Below are 21,547 nucleotides of genomic sequence, written 5' to 3' on the forward strand. Positions count from 1 at the left end.
GTCATTCTAATAGGCGACCCCTGGCCTAGTTCATATTTCCTGTCAATTATAAAAGTATGAAGTCATGCATAGTTATGAGGCATGGCCAGACCTATTAAAATTCAAAAATGATGTGTGTTTAGAACAGGTTACGCTAAACCACTTAATTCCACGTGGTCATGTAGAACTAATGCTGTTCCTCACCGGATGCTGTTGAGAGGCAGGTGCATTGTTTATAACTTAAATTATATCAGCTCATTTAGATTTTACATTATTTAAACATATCAAGCTTACTGCATTCTTGCATATACTATGTAGACTGCACATTTGTTTGTTTTTTTATAAACAGTTGCTTGTTTAAAGCCAGAAGCTATGCGGCAATTATTCTAAACTGCCGCAACAATGGGCTAATTGTTTTGTGGCAATTACACCTTCTTCTCCCAGTAACCGTTTTGCGGACCTCTCAGGCGCTTGTGTAACTCAGGTGTGTGTAATTACATTTCTTAAGGTCAACCTTTCACCGGGATAAATTAGTGAAATTGTATTGTTGACCACTTCAGGGCAAGGCTGCAAATGCAATTATCTTTGTTAATATAATCTGCTCTTCAGTGAGAAAATCTGACTCAGAATGATCTGATTGAGCCTGCGCTCGCGTTGATGGTGTGGGATTTTGGACAAAAAAAAACACAATGGGAGTATTTAAAAGGAGCCTCATTTTTTTTTTTTTAATACTATCCCAGCATGACTGATCACCAGCCAATCACAGGGCACATATAGGCAAACAACCATTCACACTCGCATTCTATGGACAATTTGGAGTTGCCAATTAACCTAGCATGTTTTTGGAATGTGGGAGGAATCCGGAGTACTTGGAGAAAACCCATGCACACACAGGGAGTATATGCAAACTCCACACAGAGATGCCCAGTGGGGGTAATCGAACCTGGATCTCCTAGTTGTGTGGCCTTCGTTTCAATCAAAGTCTCCTATAGTTGCTGGGTATGTCTTCCACAAAAGTGCCGGGGTCTTTCATCATTATTTCATTCAATCCCAGCCATTTTTCAGAAGATTTTATTCATTCATTTTATATGATTTGTATTGATTTGTCAAGGCACACAGGATATTATGTTCTATGGCTATATAAACATCTATATAAGAGTAGACTCCTGTCTTTCATCAGAAAAAATTTGTTTCGACTTTTTTCCATTCTTTAGTAATCAGCGGTAGAACATGGATAAGTTTCAGGAAAATATCAGTTCCCAACTAAAAAAGTGAGAAAAACAACTTTTTGTGAAAAAGATACTGTACATTTGAAGCATAACTTTCATTTTTGACACAAATGTTGTAGTCCCACAACATAAACAACCCAAAAAAGGGTTGGTTTCAAAATCCAAATAATTTATTTACAATTATAACACAATAAAACATTTACAATTTTCACATTTAGAACAAAACTGTGTGCATGCACACGCTACACTCATACTCATACTCACACACATACTCATCCACTTCCGCCTTGGTTTTTAGTGTTTTTACATGCAAATGATCTATGCCTAGTTCTGATCAAATGCACTTCTGCCACCTTGTGGCCATTTTTATGACTTAAAATTGCTCTAAAAGTGACATCCATTAAAGTGCAGTTGCATCATCACCTCTTTTTGGCCTCTCGCACAAATACGTAAATGTGAATCAGGCATTCGGGTGTATAAATAGATATACACATGTATTGAATGAGTTAATGAAGCATGCAATTTAGTGGTTGACTATGGCCTATTTGTGGAAAAATACATATAGTATATGCATATTCAAATAAATTTTGGTGACTTTTTGGTGACTATAGGGTGTTATTTTATGTCTAGAGGGCTCTAATGATATATATATATATATATATATATATAATAAAATGTATTTATAAGGTCATGAAAAGGTTTTTTATGCTACGAAATCCTACTTTACGGAAATTCACTTATCACAGTCTAGTCTGTAACCAATAAACAATGCTAAAGGAGGGACTGTTTTATCAGCAATCCCAGTCACAGTATGGTATTTTATTCCAATTCCCATTGGAAACAGTGGATCTACATACGTACGTGAACTTATGATTTGTTTTCTCTCGCCATGCGGGCCAGCTGTGAGATATTGATCAGAGCTTATGCTGGTCAATCAACTAAATGATTGCCTATAAGGCCTTCGCCTCACCTGCAGGCTTGGAGACATGAGAGGAAACCAAATTATAGAGGGCCCCGAATATGAAGTGCCTGACCAGTGACAGTTCCCTGCAGCCTGAGAGAACTGAGGCAATGCAAATGTACAATAAACAGCGCCTAAGCTGGTGGAGGTCTTTCAATCACACGGGGGCAATAGTTCAACCCCTGCCATGCATAATCCCAGCCTTGACACCCCCTGGGACTCCAGCTTCCAACCTGCTCAGTGGCACAAAGATATTAGATAGCCATATGTAGATTCACTAGGTAAACACACTCTTCTTGATAACACAATCTCTTTCCATATTTCAAGCTAAATTCCGATTTTCTTTTTTTCCCGCGAAATGGAGGGCTTAGCTCGGTGCTATCAAAATTCAGCACCCGCTGTTTGCTTTGTTTCATGTCCTTGTTCTGAAGAAATTGCTATCTCCTATTTGTGAATTAGGCTACCTGGCTGTTTGCATTATAGAGTGGGCCAAACTGAGGAATGATTGATGGAGAGCCTTTTTGAGAGGGGTGAGTATAGACAATGTACCATACTGAAAATAATAATACTCTTCCTGTATGTATATCTTGTATGTGATGTAATACAACGTTTTCCAATTTAGGGTTTTATTTTTTAACACATTTACAGTCCCTTCCCGACACACACTGGAAAGGGCCATAAAGAGGCAAATGGCAACTACACACATGCACATTGTCGCTCTATTTATGGGGGAGGGTGATAAGGGGCAGATTGAAGAATATAGAAGAAGAGGGGGGGGCACAGAGGGGGGAGGTGTGTGTGCTGTAGACAATGTTCTTCAAGTCTGTGTAACCCCACCGTCACCTTCCTCGCCCCCCCCCCCCCCCCTTTCCTTGCCATCGGCCCAGCGATTCCCAGCAGGAGCCACTCCAGCTTGGGAAGAGAGTCCCTTCCGGGCCAGCGGGGGGGCTCCTCTATCGATGACACGATGGCGGGCCACTTTAGGTTTGCGGTACATGAACGCTGAGAAAAAAAGAGGGGCTTGGTGAGGAGTTGACACAGATCATGCGTTTCTCCCGTCCATTATGTCAGACGGTGTGAAGTGACAGGCGAAGTGACGTTTTGGAAAACCATTGGATCATCTGGCTTTTGATGGCAACAAATGTAGCAGAAATAACCATGGGGGGGTCGTTGAGGGTTGGGTTACGGTGGACTGAGATGAGTTCCAGAGTTCACTTTAAAACCTATACATGTAGCTGTGATGGGTATGTTTGTTTTCAGCTATTTTATACGTTTTTGTGACTGTTTTGTGACTGTCCCTACATTTCATTTATCATTCAATTCATTCATTGGAAATATTTCAGACATAGTTGGGTATGGTGATTAATCACGATTAATTACTTTAAAAAACCTCTGTGATTAATCTGATTAAATTTTTTAATCATTTGACAGCCCTTGTTATTTTTTTTCCCCATGCAAAGTTCACAAACGTGATCATTATTAGAAATGAGCCGGATACTTGTTATGAACTGTATCTCAGGGGTGGGCAAACTATGGCCCGGGGGCCATATCCGGCACGCCAAGTGTTGAAATACGGCCCACACATTTTTTTCAAAGTATTTAATTGAAAGTTGACATACAACCTGGAATCATGGCTTGAGCCAACCTTTTGATGGTTTAGGTAGCATTTTTTTTTTTAAATTTTTTGAAAAATATAGCAACAATAATTCCAGGTGGACTATTAGAATTATATGTGTAAAATATATAGTCTGGCCAGCCGTCAATTTTGTTTAATCAATGCAACCTGTGAATCCAAATGTTTGCCTACCCCTGCTTCTCTGTTACGGATAATGCATTTTTGCTGGATATGAAACCAGAACATTTCGTCATATGTTTGAAGAAAATGCTCATTATGTTTGTATTTATGGAAGTTGAAAACGGCTCTGCGTTCGTCACAATAACTCCACTTTATTAGGTTTTCTTCAGCTCGCCTCTGTTTTGGTTTGAGTCTAAAGTTACTTGGTTATTTTGTTACATTTCAGTTGGCTTTACACAGACAGTGGTAACGGTAACCTGCATTGACTGGCCACAACATGAGGTAAACTTGCACAGTAGCACAAGAGCGGCATCAAACATCCTGCATGTACGGCTCACTATGCTCATTTTTCGACCCTTTGAAATTGATTCATGGTCTCCTATAGAGCAGTTAGACGCAATAACCAGTACAGAAATCTGAGTGTGAATGGTTGTTTTTCTATATGTGCACTGCATTTGACTGGCGACCAGTCAGGGGTCGCCCTGCCTCTCACCATAAATCAGCTGGGATAGGCTCCAGCATACCCCCACAACCTTAATGAGGATAAGCACCATAGAAAATGAATGGATGGATGGATTGTGGCCTGAATATTCCTTCATAAAATTTGACAACATTTACATTGTATCGACCTGCAAGTGAATGCAAATGTACTATATGAGGCAAAGCACCAAGTTTGTCCATTTCAGAAACTTGTCTGTTGATAATGAGAAGCCAAAAGTGTGAAGCTGGAGGCTGCATAATGTGCCACTAAACATATGTGAGCCTGTCCAGAAATGTAAGCACTCGTGAGTAAGTGATGATAATGATGGCAGAAGAGGAATCTATTAGCCCTTCCGTTTTTGCATGCTTAATAATCAGATTAATTCAATGACACTAATTTAGAGCAAATGATGGGCCCAATGGTGTTAATTCAACCTGTGTTTCCAGATGCTCATTTCTAAACAGCTAAGTGAACTAGCTAATCACACCCCACCATCTGGGAATTCCCCTCCGAGGCAGCAATAGGAGGCGGGCGCCGTAATATGTTTTAAGGACGGCGACTGATGGCGACTGATGACTGCCTGCATCTAAACACATTGAAGCTGACGTTTCATGACCGTCTTTTTTGAGGGGTAAAAGTGAGTGCCTTGGTTGTTAAATCCCCTTCATTTAAGGTCCTAATGCAAATGGAAGTGTTTTGCATGAAGGTAAATAAGGTCAGTGTGGCTATGTTAACAATTAGCATGTCTCACAGGTGGAATTCTGAAAACATTGCTTCAAGATGCTTTTGCTTCACTGAGAATCACTCAACAAAGATGACTGACTAATTTATCCCCCCAAATCTTTTTTTTTTTTTTTTTTTACCATGTATAAAAAAAAAAAAAATCATGCAAATGAAGCAGGTTCTCAATTGGAAGACACAGCGTTTCGGTGACATTAATCAAAGAAAAATATGCAGACAAAGGTGACAGTAATCCCAATACTCATGCATAAGTGGCACAGCTGTGATTCGGCTCACTTCATAGTTGAACATGTGCGGATTGCAGCAAAAATGGAAATTCTATACATCTGTAAAAGCGCCCGCTCTCATTAATTTTTATTTTAGCTCACGGTGATCAAGTGGCTACTGACTTCTTTTTTCACACTTACATGCTCCTGCCTTCCAATTACAATAACGCAATTACATGTAACTGTTGGTTTTTCCATTAACACATAAAGTTGGCACGGGAGAGCGGATTTTGAAAAAAAAAAAAAAAGTCAGAGTTTTTCAGTAAAGAAAAACTCAACCTGTTAAAATAATCAGCAGTCTTGTATATGATATGTATAGTATATATTATAAGGTTATCCTTACCTGAGATAACACTATATCCACCTGCGCGGTCATTATTCTATTCTATCAAACTTTATTAAATAAGTATCCCTGTATAGTGAAATTGAAGTGTGTTCCAATTTAGCCTTCATGCTGGAATTTGGACAGTGTAAAAGCTTCAATGCTAATGAGCTGTGTTTTGTCCATGGCGCTTGTGGTTCCAGGCAGCACTACAGTTCACTTTATCCACTGTTTGCATGTACGGTAACCCAATTTTTCACAGTTAATTGCTTCCATATCTGACCATGATAACTCGATGTCTGATGATTTATAAATGAAATATTTTTGTTCGAGCATGGAAAGCCTGTTTGCAACATTTGAAATACGATTTTAGCATTATTAGAGCCCTCTACACATGAAATAGCAGCCCTATAGTCACCTTTACACTTGTACTATCTAACACAGTTGACATACTATTTTTTTCATAGGTTGGCTGTTCCTGCGACTTATACTCCAGAGCAATTTATAAATGAAAAAACTGTTTACTGTTTACATAAACACTGGACACCTTTTCTGTTCATGTTTATTTTCTGTGTAGCTGAATTAGCATTGTGTTAGCATATCTTACACCTATTCAGCCTGTTCTCTATTCTTTTATTGTTAGAACTTGCCTTCCAAGAGGATGTAATGTCTGTTTTGGTTAAGTAGTTTGTAAAATAAATTCATTCATTTTCTACCGCTTATCCTCACAAGGGTGGCGGAGGGTGCTGGAGCCTATCCCAGCTGTCTTCGGACGAGAGGCGGGGTACACCCTGGACTGGTGGCCAGCCAATCACAGGGCACATATAGACAAACAACCATTCACACTCACATTCATACCTATGGACAATTTGGAGTCGCTAATTAACCTAGCATGTTTTTGGAATGTGGGAGGAAACCGGAGTACCCGGAGAAAACCCACGCATGCACGGGGAGAACATACGAACTCCACACAGAGATGGCCGAGGGTGGAATCAAACTCGGGTCTCCTAGCTGTGAGGCCTGTGCGCTAATTCATACCTATGGACAATTTGGAGTCACCAATTAACCTAGCATGTTTTTGGAATGTGGGAGGAAAGCGGGGTCACCGGCGAAGACCCACGTATGCACGGGGAGAACATGCAAACTCCATACAAAGATGGCCAAGGGTGGGGAAAGACAAAATAAGAAGCCAAAAAGTTACCACTTCCACACAAAATAGGAGGAGAACTCATTCATTCATTCATTTTCTACCACTTATCCTCACGAGGGTCGCGGGGGTGCTGGAGCCTATCGCAGCTGTCTTTGGATGAGAGGCGGGGTACACCCTGGACTGGTGGCCAGCCAATCACAGGGCACATATAGACAAACAACCATTCACACTCACATTCATACCTATGGACAATTTGGAGTTGCTAATTAACCTAGCATGTTTTTGGAATGTGGGAGGAAACCGGAGTCCGAGGGTGGAATCAAACTCGGGTCTCCTGTGCAGCCCCCATTAGAAAGTTAATTTTGCATAATCTGAGATTTTAAATTGAGTGCAGCTGCTGCAAATTAAACTTAAAATAACATATCTTTAAAATAACACTAAATCTATGAGGAAGAAATAAAAAATGGAAGAAAAATATTCCATTATTTTTGATAACAATGTATCCCACTGATTTCCATTATTTGTATACAGTGGTTACGTGTATAAAATGTGCCTTTACAAAGTTATATTCTCTCAAACCCTGCTGCAGTGATGTGTCAACAGTCTTTACCATATCCAACATTATGTATTGCACCTGAAGTAGCACTGCAGAAGTTGACCGAATTCAAATAAACGGAAAGCTTAAATGCAGGTGACACCTGTCAAACTCACTTCAGCCCGCTTGTATGTGTTTTTTGGTCTGGTTAATGATGAGTGATATGGACATGAGATCATCGTAATTATCTCCCGCCGTCTCTTGCTCTGTACACATCTTCATTAGCTCAGCCAGCCTCGGCTCGACATAGAATGGTCATGTACTATCCCTTGGAGTGTGAAATTTCCCAACTGCCTATTTTTGTCCTCTGACGCCTCAACCTGGGCTCACCTAAGCTCTCCGCTGAGCAGCGCAACGCCGCCTAATCCCCTCCAAACAGAGCTGTCAAGCCAGCCTGCAAACAGAGCTCACCGCTGGCTCTCTCTGCGTGAAGGGAGACGACCAACATCATAACAAAGGGTGTTTATGGAAAAATAGATGCTGGCGCAGCCGACCAGAAAGGGCTTAGCAGTGATCAGACCCCGCTCCCACCTTTATCCTTCACCGTTCACATTGAAATGCAAATATCCAGGCAGGGTTTCCACCCGTGTGCCACTCACAAATTGAAAAGCAGTTTTTATCTATGCAAATGCAAGCATGGTAATTGAAGTTAATCAATCAATGCTAGCTTTCACTAAAACCTTGAACATGATTGAATAAAGTAATTATCATTCAGGAGAAAATGATGAAGTTGTAGACAGCGTGAACCTTATTAAAGAAGGATTTTGAGTCACAATGGCTTAATTTAGCCAGCAGCCCCTTTTGTGTCGCTCTCTACTTTCTCTTCACCCCCTCTTGTCTTTGCATCCTTTATCACTCACCGATCTATCCCTCTCTTCTTAAATATATAACGATCCGCATCTTGGCTGATGCAGGGTACAGTCAACTGGTAGGAATATCTCCTACCAGTCAAATATGTCTGACCACTTGTGGTAAATGGCCACTTGGGGATATTTGGGGATACTTTCATACTGGGATACTTTATTGTTTATTGTTTACTTTAGGGCAGAGGTAGGGAACCTATGGCTCGGGAGCCAGGTAGGGCTCTTTTGATGACTGTATCTGGCTCTCAAGCATTTCTTACCACAATAAAAATGTATTTTTGCTAACATTTTAAAGTAAACCATCACAGAAATGATTGTTAAAAATAATATTCAAAATCAACAACTTTCTTATGCATTTTAATTTGTCCATCTATATTCTGCTGCAATACGGCCAACCATATCTATCTTTCCTGATGATATTTTCCAGGTCAAACACCAAAACTTGATTATTACTGGGTAATGCTGTAGTCTACCTCGGTCATTGAGATGTCAAAAAAACATGTAAATGTAAACTTTCCTCCTTTAGTCACCTAGCTAAAGCTGCAGAACCAAGCCTTCTGACGAAGATGGCCAAAAGAATGAAATACGTCTACGGAGTACGGTGCAAAACTATGCAGCAGCAGAAGTTGTATTAATGGCAACAAGTATTTGATTTATTATTAGACACTGCGCTGCTCACGAAAGTGTGCTGGCCACACCCCATTGGCGTGGGGTAGTGTGCCTGGTCTACGTAATTAGAGCCCATTATATCTAAAACTGTTGGTCTTACATAAAAATGCATACATTTTATTGCATTCAATGTTTAAAAAAATGTATATGGCTCTCACAGATACACATTTTAAAATATCTGGCCTTCATGGCTCTCTTCGCCAAAAAGGTTCCCGACCCCTGCTTTAGGGTGTTACTGCACAATCCGATCAAAACACTCTTGCCATATGTTTATAGGTTCAAATATTGTTCACCAGTGTGTCTAATTCTGTGGCTGGCCACAATAAAAGGTCACTTGAAAATGTCCAGTTTTATTGTATTGGGAGCAAAAACAAAAGTTGTGTTTATATATTCATTCATTCATTCATTTTCTACTGCTTTTTCCTCACGAGGGTTGCAGGGGTTGCTGGAGCCTATCCCAGTTGTCTTTGGACTGGTGACCAGCCAATCACAGGGCACATATAGACAAACAACCATTCACACTCACATTTATACCTATGGACAATTTGGAGTCGCCAATTAACCTAGCATGTTTTTGGAATGTGGGAGATAAACCGAAGTACCCGGAGAAAACCCACGCATGCACGGGGGAGAACATGCAAACTCCACACAGAGGGTGGAATTGAACTCGGGTCACCTAGCTGTGAGGCCGTGCAGCCTCAAATCTAAATACTGTACAATGTAATTAACGGAATGTACCACCTTATGTGTTCATACACATACACCAACTGCCAGAGCGGGGCAGCAAAAAGGAGCTAACACCCCTGTTTTAAATATTTGTAATTGCATATTCTGTATTTAATATTATGCAGGTTTATTAACAGTTCCAGATAAAGTAGTTTTAAATCAGGCTAAAATATACTAAACATTAAAATTCTGCACTGGACTTGAGTAGTGGTGCTAATGAATACTTTTGTGACAGTGTCAGTAATAACCAAACATTATTTTCTCTTAGTTGTGAGGGTGTACCTAATCTTGTGGCCAGCGGGTGTACGCAAAAAGATTGCACATGACATATTTTTTCCAATATCAGAAACCAAGCCTCTATGACTTATAGAGTATAAAATGACAGTAGTACATAATTGTTGGGGTGGGGAAAAAAGATGTTAGCGTCATCCATTTTTAAATGAAGGTGTCCCACCCCCCTACTTTTACCCCCCATCCTCACCTGTCATCCCGGGCATCGGTAATTGAGACTTCCAGGGTGCTGCGGCGGGCTACCTTAGTGTCGCTCTCCACGCTGCAGCCCTCACGGCTGGGGCTAGTTAAAGGCCTCTTCGGTTTGTCACAGAGTTTAATATGCACCCTACATAATTATGCAGGATTCACAGTGCTATCAAACTGCAATTCAAATTAGTTCAGGATTAAAGGCACAGAACAGTACTGGTTCCTTAATTGCATTGTACTGTGCTGATCACATTCAAATACCCATTACTCATTCCCTCTGCGGAGCAATAAGTCAGAGGGATTAATACTGAGGCAGGTGACAGGGCCAAGCCATTAAAAGGCAGTTATGCAGAAAGCATGGCTGGTTTTATTCACGTTAATGAAATCAGCGAAATGAAACTGTAATAGATTTATCAAAGCTCAGATGGATTTGCAGTAAATCAGTTTGATTCAGGCAATCAAACTGGACAATGGAGATAGTTTTCAGCTACAGTGGTGGATATCAGGCAGCGGCATGTGAGAAGCGCTGATATTCTTCTTCGGAGGATTTGGTGAACGCCCCGGTGCCGAGACGCTATTCCCACAGCAGGGCCTGCTCATTTTTGTGGGCCAAATGGTGCCAGAGGCTGATAAAGAACCGACTCCCTGCCTGGTTTTCTACGCTGCCTCGCTCCTTCTTCAATTTATGGGCCGTGTGTCGCCGATTCTGGCTTGTTCTACAGCTCACAGGCGTGCGTATTAGAACCTAAATTCACTTACATCAAACGGATTAGTGGGGAAATCCATCCGTCTGAGCTCCACTCATGCTCCAGAATGTAGCGTAAGACGAACACAACTATTTGCATGAAATCCTTCAATGAGGCACATTTCTGCATTTTATCCAGCAGCTACAAATGATGGCATTTTGTCTTCTTCCTGAAATAAAATGATTAAATGACCTGAGCTCAAACGACATTATTTTTAAATGCGTTCTTAATGAGTCCTCCACTGTAAAGTATAAATTCTGATTACATCCAATTAACCCCAATCAGAATCACCTAATCTCTAGCCCCTTTTTTTATTTAATGGTTCGCTGCAGATTCAACCATTGATTAGGCTGAATGAGCAGCGCTCCTAAATGACCACCTATAAGGAGATGGGAACTGTTAGCCTTAATGGCGACAGGGTGCCCATTACACCTGTGTGTGCACAACGTCCCGCTTTTAACCGGCTAGATCAACTTTTATATCCAGGGCTTGACGGGCACCCGTCCACATTGATTTAGACTTTAGAGCGCTGACTTGAAAGGGAAAATTTGAAGACGAAATCTCCCATCCATGAAGGCTGCCTCATTATTTTCTAATTACATTCTACAGTATTTAGGTCCTCCAGTAGGCATGTATAATTATACACCGTGTCTTTGACATTTGTGCACATTAGAGACTCTTTAAAGCGGTTTTTAGCTTTTTAGTCAAAAATATGTTCATTCATTCATTCATTTTTTACCGCTTTTCCTCACAAGGGTCGCGGGGGTGCTGGAGCCTATCCCAGCAGTCTTTGGACTGGTGGCCAGCCAATCACAGGGCACATATAGACAAACAACCATTCACACTCGTATTCATACCTATGGACAATTTAGAGTCGCTAATTAACCTAGCATGTTCTTGGAGTGTGGGAGGAAACCGGAGTACCCGGAGAAAACCCACGCATGCACGGGGAGAACATGCAAACTCCATACAAAGATGGCCAAGGGGGGGGGGAAGACAAAATAAGAAGCCAAAAAGTTACCACTTCCACATTAAATAGGAGGAGAACTCATTCATTCATTCATTCATTTTCTACCACTTATCCTCGCGAGGGTCGCGGGGGTGCTGGAGCCTATCCCAGCTGTCTGGGCGAGAGGAGGGTTACACCCTGGACTGGTGGCCAGCCAATCACAGGGCACATATAGACAAACAACCATTCACACTCACATTCATACCTATGGACAATTTGGAGTCGACAATTAACCTAGCATGTTTTTGGAATGTGGGAGGAAACCGGAGTACTCGGAGAAAACCCACACATGCACGGGGAGAACATGCAAACTCCATACAAAGATGGCCAAGGGTGGGGAAAGACAAAATAAGAAGCCAAAAAGTTACCACTTCCACATTAAATAGGAGGAGAACTCATTCATTCATTCATTCATTTTCTACCGCTTTTCCTCACAAGGGTCGCGGGGGTGCTGGAGCCTATCCCAGCTGTCTTTGGGCGAGAGGCGGGGTACACCCTGGACTGGTGGCCAGCCAATCACAGGGCACATATAGACAAACAACCATTCACACTCACATTCATACCTATGGACAATTTGGAGTCGCTAATTAACCTAGCATGTTTTTGGAATGTGGGAGGAAACCGGAGTACCCGGAGAAAACCCATGCATGCACGGGGAGAACATGCAAACTCCACACAGAGATGGCCGAGGGTGGACTCAGACTCGGGTCTCCTAGCTGTGAGGCCTGCGCGCTAACCACTCAATTACCGTGCAGCCTCAACAGTTAACATTTTCTTTAACAATATGCCATCATTTTTATAGTACTTTAAATAGCGACATTTTGACTATTATTTCCTATGGTTTGAAGTACAATTCAACATTTAAAAACCGTACAGAGTGCACAAAGAAAAACAAACAACTGGTGAAGTTAACACTGGTTATTTACAACAAGCTTCTGCAGCACGCCTGTTTATTCTTTGCGTCCGTCGTTCCGGATGAAGATAAAACTGTGGGCAACTGCACGAGAGCGACAATGAAGATTAGTAATAAAAGCAATAATCTATTGAACAAGAAGTATCCTCCAGTGTTCCCATTGGCAACAGACATCAGGATAAGCCCTCCCACATACACGGTCTTGAGGATTTCACTCTTCTTTTGAGGACTTTTGCATTGCATAATACCCAAATGGCAGTGCACAACAATCTGTAGATTAACAACAACAACAACTATGTATTAGAACTCCCTGGCTTTAACAGTTTCACAAGTCCTCACTCGTCGCACAATTGTACAGTCGGGAGCTTTGTTAAAACAAAGATGCCGCCGCTCTCTTAATAAAAGCAGCCACAGTCGACATGAGCAGTGGATTAACCAGATGGGAGCTGCAGATGCACAATACGTCTTTGAAACAGCCTTCATCTACAATTGTCTCGCCACATACAAACACACGAGGTCTTAACTTTGACAGTGTGCATAAGAAAATAATTGCTTTATTTATAGTTGGTATGAAATTAAGCATGCGTAATAGCCTGGGACAGTACGGTTTAATCAACCCCCGTGATTCATGCTCACAATCCACACCGCAACTGAAAGCAGTGCACATTAAATACATTCCCTTATTACTCTATAAACGCAAGTGGCCAGGCGCACAAAACCCAGGTAATAAATTGCTGGTAATAAAAACACCAACTGCACAGACAGATACAGAAATTGAAAGCCAGCAACAAACACAACATGCCACTCGACTTAATAAAGTGCAACACAATTACAGATCTTGGCTCCGGTCATATTCACCTTCAACACCAGTTTTGCCAAATGAGCAATGACCAATTATCAGAGCAGAAGCTTAAAATGATTGTATTTTGAGGAAAATGATCATACGTACCCGATTTGACGTTGCTAAGGACCACAGACTGTGTATAGTATAACTGGAAAAGCACTCAAACAGCTCAGACCTCCGCCAAGCGCCGAAATTCAACCGATATTGTAATTCACAACAAAATAATATTTATTCATTCATGCACGGGGAGAACATGCAAACTCCATACAAAGATAGCCAAGGGTGGGGAAAGACAAAATAAGAAGCCTAAAAGTTACCACTTCCACATAAAATAGGAGAACTCATTCATTCATTCATTCATTTTCTACCACTTATCCTCACGAGGGTCACGGGGGGTGCTGAAGCCTATCCCAGCTGTCTTCGGGCGAGAGGCGGGGTACACCCTGGACTGGTGGCCAGCCAATCACAGGGCACATATAGACAAACAACCATTCACACTCACATTCATACCTATGGACCATTTGGAGTCGCCAATTAACCTAGCATGTTTTTGGAATGTGGGAGGAAACCGGAAAAATTCACACATGCACGGAGAAAACATGCAAACTCCACACAGAGATGGCCGAGGGTGGAATTGAACCCTGGTCTGCTAGCTGTGAGGTCTGCGCGCTAACCACTCAATCACCGTGCAGCCCAACAAAATAATAATCCTACATTTTTTATATTAGTCTTTGGTATTTTGTACATTTTGTTTGTAGAAGCTTGTTTTGTATTTTTTTTCCAAGTACTCGGACCAAGTACTCTACTTTGTGGTGGAGTTACATGAAAAATGAAAGGTATACAAAACTGTGGTGAAACCAGCCATGTTGTTTGGTAGCAGAATTGGAGGTAGTAGAGATGAAGATGCTGAGGTTCTCACTGGGAGTGACCATGATGGATAGGATCAGGAACAAGTACATTAGATGGACATTACATGTTAGAGACCTTGGATGAGATGGTTGGGACATGTCCAGAGGAGAGATAGTGAATATATTTGTAGAAGGATGCTGCGTTTAGAGCTGTCAGGTAGGATGCGTAGAGGAAGACCAAACAGGAGGTTTATGGATGTAGTGAAGGAGGACATGAGGGTAGTTGATCCTAAAAAAATGGTCCATGTTACAAAATCCTTGAAAATAATTCCTGGATCCAGATTGGATCCCAAAAATTAATCATTAATCATAAGTCATACCTCGAAAAATACTCCATATAAAGTAAGACAAGGCGTGTTTTTTCAAATCAAGTTCAAAATCAAAAATTCGGTTCCAATTAGCTCGATTTCTGCACTACATGTAATCACAGTGTCAGAGACCTTCACACCTTAACATCCCGCTCAGGCATTTGCCATCTCACACATGTAAAGCCCATATCACCGTGATGCTGATAAAGCGTCATCAAGAGAAATAATGTAACACATAGCACATTCTCATTATCACTCACCGATGGAAGGAGGAGGAGAAGCCTTTGCTTCATAAAAAATCATGTGATCACAATACATGAATCAAAGGACCCGACCATATAACTATATCAGAGAAATGAAATGACCTTTGACCTCTTTCACCAAAAAGGGGGTTGTGTCTCCGGAGGGTCAATTACCATTTTGCTTTGGCTTGATCTTGTTTGTTTAACTTGACACATTGAAGAAAGACCTGACATTGACATACATTCTGCTGCATTAATGTGTTCCATGTTTGGCATCCATCATTGTCACCAAGCTGAGACGACTAGCAGTGTCACTGGAGAAACGGAGGCAGGAAGGAAGGTAGACAGTTCCTTTAGAGCCAATCATAATTATACTCTTTCTACTCCTACTTAGCAGATCTGGAATCATTATTATTATTATTGTTCTTGGGAATTTATAAATGTAGGCCCCTTTACGCCCTGTGACACCCACTCCAGGGTGTACCCCGACTCTCACCCGAAGACAGCTGGGATAGGCTCCAGCACCTTTGCGACCCTTGTGAGGAAAAAGCGGTAGAAAATGAATGAATGAATGAATCATTATTATTATTATTGTTATTGTGAATTTATAAATTTAGGCCCGTTTACGCTCTGTGATTGGCTGGTGACCAGTCCAGGGTGTACCCCGCCTCTCACCGGAAGACAGCTGGGATAGGCTCCAGCACCCTTCACAACCCTCGTGAGGGAAAAGCAGTAGAAAATGAATGAATTAATCATTATTATTATTATTATTGTTATTGGGAATTTATAACTTTAGGCCCCTTTACAGTCTGTGATTGGCTGACCACCAGTCCAGGGTGTACCCCGCCTCTCACCCGAAGACAGCTGGGATAGGTTCCAGCACCCTTCGCGGCCCTCGTGAGGAAAAAGCGATAGAAAATGAATGAATGAATCATTATTATTATGATTGTTATTGGGAATTTATAAATTTCGCCCCATTACGCCCTGTGATTGGCTGGCGACCATACCAGGGTGTACCCCGTCTCTCACCCGAAGACAGCTGGGATAGGCTCCAGCACCCCCGCGACCCTTGTGAGGAAAAAGCGGTAGAAAATGAATGAATGAATGAATCATTATTATTATTATTGTTTTTGTGAATTTATAAATTTAGGCCCCTTTACGCTCTGTGATTGGCTGGCGACCAGTCCAGTGTGTACCCCGCCACTCGCCCGAAGACAGCTGGCATTTTTTGGGAAATTTCACTCTACCAAACGTGTACCATTCGGTCTGCCGGGCAAGGAACACTGGACCTTAATGTGATACATTTTGCACTGTGTGTGTCTGTGTGTATATGAAAGATGAGTGCATAAGTTGTTCAGTAGAGATGACAAAAGTGCTGCACGCTGCAGCTATTAACACTAGTACTAGTCCAAGTACTCTACTAAAAATAAAATAATTATCACTCTGTTCAAACTCTACTGTTGCATCTGCTTGCACCTTCACTAACAGAAACACTGGAAACCAGGAACGGCCACAGTGGCTCAGGGATTATTTTCTGCATTTTTTTTCAGAATTCAAAGTTTATATATTGTCGCTTAAGTACTGAGCAAGTGAATCATGAAGGAGAACAGAGAGGCAAGGAGGCAATGTGTTGCTTTTAACACGGGGATAATACATTTATACACATGCAGATAGGGTAATAGTTGCATAATGGACATGTTATTTGAGTTAAGGAGACGATTACCTTCATTCATTTTCTACTGCTTATCCTCACGAGGGTCGTGGGAGGTGCTGGAGCCTATCCCAGCTGTCTTCGGGCGAGAGGCATGGTACACCCTGGACAGGTGGCCAGCCAATCACAGGGCACATATAGACAAACAACCATTCACACTCACATTCATACCTATGGACAATTTGGAGTCGCTAATTAACCTAGCATGTTTTTTGGACACACACATGCAAACTCCACACAGAGATGGCCGAGGGTGGAATTGAACTCGGGTCTCTGAGCTGTGAGGCCTGCGCGCTAACCACTCGACCGCCGTGCAGCTGAGACAATTACCTATTATTCCCAATTCAGTACATTAAAACTTGCAAGTTTTGAACGACTCATTCATGAATTGCACATCTCTAATTATACCCCTTCAATGAGGAAAATCAGTAAGTAAACCAAGACAGAAATTTGGGTCAACAGCCATGAGAACTAAGATAAAGTGATCCTTTGACAGCATGAAAATATTACACCTGTTTTTATACCTGATCCTGTACACGGTACGATTCTAAAACAAGGTCAATTTTAGTTTCAAACTTTTTTTTAAGGTGACGTGTGTAAGGAGTGCACTGAGAAACGTCAGGTCCACGTCTGGGCTGTACCTCCAGTGACTTATTGTGCAGAGAATGACAGGAAGGGCACGGTTTGAGCTGGGCTCAGCAGAATCTTGCTGTATCACAAGCGCTGCAAGGTAGAGAGTGCTGATAAAAGAGCAATACAAACACAACTGCCGACAGGAATAGCAAGATCAAAACAATGCCTATTTAGTGCTCACGCAGGCAGCGTGAATGGCTTTTTGTGTGGCTCTTATTATTGCAATCTCAGTCTAGCAACGGTACAGAGCAAATCTCTGTAATTAACCTATGGTAATGACAAAAGCCAATTTATGGCTCTTAAAGATCAAATGTATTTGGGTTAATGTGAGGTCAATCTAATGCATGCGCGGGAATACCAGAGCTGGGATTGAAGTAGCGGGTTCGGGAGAGGAATTGTGAGTTCACAAACATCTATAATAAATAGACAGGACTAAACAAGATCGTACCAGGCCTGACAAATGATGAAAGCAGATACAGAGCTTGGGAAGTATGTGCAATCAGGTCAAATTGAAGACATTACAAAGTGATGCCGATGACATAAACCATGTCATGCACAAAATCTAATACGGTGTAATTAGCAGCAAAGTTTCATGTGTTGGGTGGACTTTGAAAAGATGTTAAGGGCATAATAATAACCAGCCAATTTCCAGCCACTATTTGGCTGTACGATAGTGTATGGAAAACAAGTCTTAAATTAAATTAAATTAAATTAAATTAAATTAAATTAAATTAAATTAAATTAAATTAAATTAAATTAAATTAAATTAAATTAAATTAAATTAAATTAAATTAAATTAATATAAAAAATCTCCAAAAAAAATCTCAACTTGATTGCAGTATAGTGTTCCATCATACGTCCTTCGTTGCTTGGTTGATAGAAGGATTTAGTTTCAAATGCATATGTTGCATACGTTTGCAATTTCCTTTAATTAAATTCAATGTAATTTAATTTAATAAAAAAAAAAAAATCTCCAAAAAAATCTCAACTTAATTGCAGTTTAGTTTTCCATCATATGTCCTTCGTTGCTTGGTTGAAAGATGGATTCAGTTTCAAATGCATATGTTGCATACGTTTGCAATTTCCTTAAATTAAATTAAATTAAATTAAATTAAATTAAATTAAATTAAATTAAATTAAATTAAATTAAATTAAATTAAATTAAATTAAATTAAATTAAATTAAATTAAATTAAATTAAATTAAATTAAATTAAATTAAATTAAATTAAATTCAACTCTACTATTTTATTTTATTTTATTTTATTTTATTTTATTTTATTTTATTTTATTTTATTTTATTTTATTTTATTTTATTTTATTTTATTTGATTTGATTTGATTTGATTTGATTTGATTTGATTTGATTTGATTTGATTTGATTTGATTTGATTTGATTTTATTTTATTTTATTTTATTTTATTTTATTTTATTTTATTTTATTTTATTTTATTTTATTTTATTTTATTTTATTTTATTTTATTTTATTTTATTTTATTATTTATGTCAATCATTTTAGTTGAAAACTAGGGGCGTACGAAAACTGAGGTTTCACTGTATTTTGTGTGCTCCCTTTTTGTCAGAATGCATGCTGCTGATTGCAGAAAGTGCCTTGCCACAACGTGGTCGGACAAACAAAAAAGTTTTGCTCCAAATTCAACCTTGGCGGTCAATGTAAAGTTGCTACGCTTTACTATTCATTAGATACACACTTCATTGTGTGTTTGATGTCCCTCACTATGTTATTGCCATAAATGACATTGTGTCATCTGCCCCACAAAACTGATATATGAAAAGCCTGACTTTTCACATCCTCTCCAGATGCGGGGGCCACCTGGACAAAAGCAGAGACAAAACCTGGCATCGGTTATTCAGCCAGACTCCAAACAGAGCCTGCTGACAGATCGCGGCTCCTGGAGCATTTTGCTGCATTTAAATAGCACCTTTTGATATGAGATCAATACGCCGGATTAACAGTCTGGTCACTCATGGGCAGATGCTGCTGGGAGAGACAGCATGCTTTGACTGTGATACATTATTTGGCAGAACTAAACAAAGAAGTTATTTCAATTCCAATGGTTTTGTTACTTTTTTCACTAAAGGTCAAGCGCTGTCAAAAATATCAGCATATTGACCTTTTTAAACATTCCAGAAACATTGGGATCACAGATTATGCGTCCTTCCTCTCTTTCTGGCCCACAAAGGGTTAAAACTCATTCACACCAAAGTCGCCGGGGTTGCACGTCTGTATGCTCCTCGTGTGCAGGTCATTGTACTCTTCATTTCAAGTCTCACATGGCATCCAGTGCCCAGGTGATGAGTCTGAATTACCAGGAGGTTGCACCGGATGACAGCATGCTTTGATACCACTTCAGGAGATGTGTTCACTTGTCACTGACATCTGCAGTTGTCCCTGTTGGATCTGCCTCGCAAACAATGTCGAGTAACAGCCCCCCTTTCACGTTTCAACAACTATTTTATCATATCTTCTGAAGCGACGATACTATAGAAATTAAACTTGCATATGGAGTAGTCAGTGTGCAGCTTGAACTGATTAATGATTAAACACACAGCCATTATTGTTTAAATCTATTCTCAATTTAAAGGAAAAGGAAGCACTTACTTCAAGGACCATCCTGCTACAGCAGGGGTCTCAAACACGCGACCCGCGGGCCAAATGTGGCCCGCAGGACACTAGTTTGAGGCCCTCACCTTGATATGAAAGTTTAATGTTTGATATGGATGCTGTATGGTATCATGTACACAGAAAAAATTATTACGTTTGATTAATGTTCATGTTAAAGGTTAAATAACTGTTAAGAGTTATCCTCCCTATCCGTGTGGAAGTGGTAAGTTTTTGGCTATTTAAGTTGAAAGGAAACAACTTGAAGGCTACCGTTTAGGTCGCTAGCTCTCTAGTTTGCGAGTTAGCATGTGTCTCAAGACCCTGCAGTTGCGCAATATGTTGTAAATAAAAAAAGTATAAATGTGACTATAGTCGTGTTTTGTCATGTCTACAGGGCTCTAATAATGCTTTGTTCATTTTAAATTGAAAAAAATAATTTGTCTACCCACCAACTATATGTGGTTTCTTATGTTTTTATTATTTGCCGTTTTATTATTATTATTATATTTATTTATTTATTACTGATTGATTGATTTTCTTTATTCTTGATTTGTTTAATTATTTTTCATCTTATTTTGTGTAGAAAAATAAAAATTAAGATATTTAAGAACAGTGGAATGTTTTATCAGAGCTTTTATTGTAGAAAATTGTAACCAAAGCACTGAAAAAGTTTGCATATTTTTCTGTTTTTAATAAATCCGTTTTTTTTTTTTGGAAAACCTGATGCGGCCCAGCCTTGCCCAGACTCTAGCTCCAGTGGCCCCCAGGTAAATTGAGTTTGAGACCCCTGTGCTACAGTTTATTAAACTCAATTAGAAATAGAAATAACCCAAACTCTAACATTTTTTTTCTTTGGTACTTGAGAGCAAAACAAAGAGGCTGCTGAGCTGCAGGGGAAATTCTGACTTCATGACAGAAGACACGCAATGTCAAGCAAAAACAAAGTGGTGTGTTTCTTCTCAAACGCTAACAGTTTGGTGGATCAAAGTGTGTTTTCATTTGAACGGAATATCAACGACAGTCACTCAATCGAAGAATTGTAGCTTATTTCCACTGTGCAATTCTTTTTTTTGTGTGTGTTTTAGCTTTCTGGTATCATCTCTTATGTTAACGGGTCGGTTTTGACCCATGTATTAAATCAGCTATAAAATACAGTAAAAACAATAAGTTACCATCAAATGTGCTTCTCATGTCTTGGTTACCTTCTTAGGCTTCCTCATCCATGAAAATGTTGGTTTTAATACTTTTGGTGTGGCCATGTAGGCCTTACCTTACCTTACCTTAACTGGCTATTACTGAGGGATTTCGAACAGCTTCATTACCAGCAACTTCTTCATCTGACTCGCATCATCT

The sequence above is a fragment of the Doryrhamphus excisus genome, linkage group LG12 (genome assembly GCF_037039965.1).
Source record: "Doryrhamphus excisus strain RoL-2023G ecotype Guam linkage group LG12, RoL_Dexc_Guam_v1.1, whole genome shotgun sequence".
Taxonomy (NCBI): Eukaryota; Metazoa; Chordata; class Actinopteri; order Syngnathiformes; family Syngnathidae; genus Doryrhamphus; species Doryrhamphus excisus.